Source organism: Elephantulus edwardii, unplaced genomic scaffold, assembly GCF_000299155.1.
Source record: "Elephantulus edwardii isolate Elephantulus edwardi_28Jun2011 unplaced genomic scaffold, EleEdw1.0 scaffold00126, whole genome shotgun sequence".
NCBI lineage: Eukaryota > Metazoa > Chordata > Mammalia > Macroscelidea > Macroscelididae > Elephantulus > Elephantulus edwardii.
In genome coordinates, this window is record NW_006399876.1 from 1,853,343 (window position 1) to 1,854,511 (window position 1,169).

Genomic DNA, 1,169 nt, shown 5'->3' on the forward strand with positions numbered 1-1,169 from the left:
GTGAATGAATGGAAACCCAAAATCTCTGTAAATGTTTATGAAAATTAATAAAATATAATTATAGGGGAAAAAAAGAAGAGTGTTAAGGTCAGCTGTCACTTTGTCTGCCCACCTTAGGCCCAGGAGGGGGCTTATGTCTTCGGATGCTGGCCACCCCCTGCCCCTGTGGGGCTGTGATGAGCTGTGCCTTACTCCCAGGCCGAAGACCGAGCCGTGGTGTCGGCAACTGACTCCTGTGCGTCTGGAAGTTAGACAGGGAACAAGGAAGGTCCGAGGCGAATCGATCTGGGGTGTTGGTGAAGAGGGGGGAGTGTGCCATGGCGTGCCCGAAGAACAAACACGTGTGTCAGGGGAGGGACGCAGCGAGGGTGCTCCCAGGAGCAAGGACGGTGAAACTCGTCTCACACACTCTGGGTTCACTGTCAGGAGAGGCCAGCTCTTAGAGGACATCATGGTGGGCGGGGGGAGCCTCAGAGAAGCAGAGGAAGACCCTCACTGAGACGGACTCACAGTGACTGTAGCGGCGGGCTTGGGCAGGTCAGACAGGGAGGACGGTGCAGGACGGGGCGGTGGGGCTTCAGATCTCTTATTCACAGGGCTGGGGTCGTGCACGGCGAGTCAAGCCAGGCGGCGCCTAGCAGGTGCCAGGGCCAGCTCTGCCCTCTGGGGCACTGAGGAATTCTGGGGGGCTGACAGCCAGGGGCTGACCCTGGCTCTGGGGCATCCCGATTTCAGGAACACAACTGACAACAGTGTTTCAGCCCATGAGTGGTGTCCCACAAAGTCCCCTCCACATGGCCAGCCTGGGTGCTGTGGGTCCTTCCGCCTCTGGGGGCCTCACCACCCTCACAGACAGACGTTTCTCCCTGTGGAAAACTGATGGCTTCTTTTGTCGGGAGCCTTTTTCATTTCTCCATAATGTGATGTGGTTGTTTTCAGCAAGTGAAACAGAACTATCTATCCAGATGCAAAAGCTTCTGCTGTCACTCACAGCCCCTCCCGGGCCCTCACAGCCTCGCCTGAGCTCGGTGTTAATCCAGCTCCCAGAGTCCTGCTCTTTCCCCTGGGCCCACTCTCCCGAGGCCCTGCCCCAGGAACTGGTCCCCTGACTCCCGAGGCCCTTCCCCAGGGACTGGTCCCCTGACTCCCGAGGCCCTTCCCCAGGGACT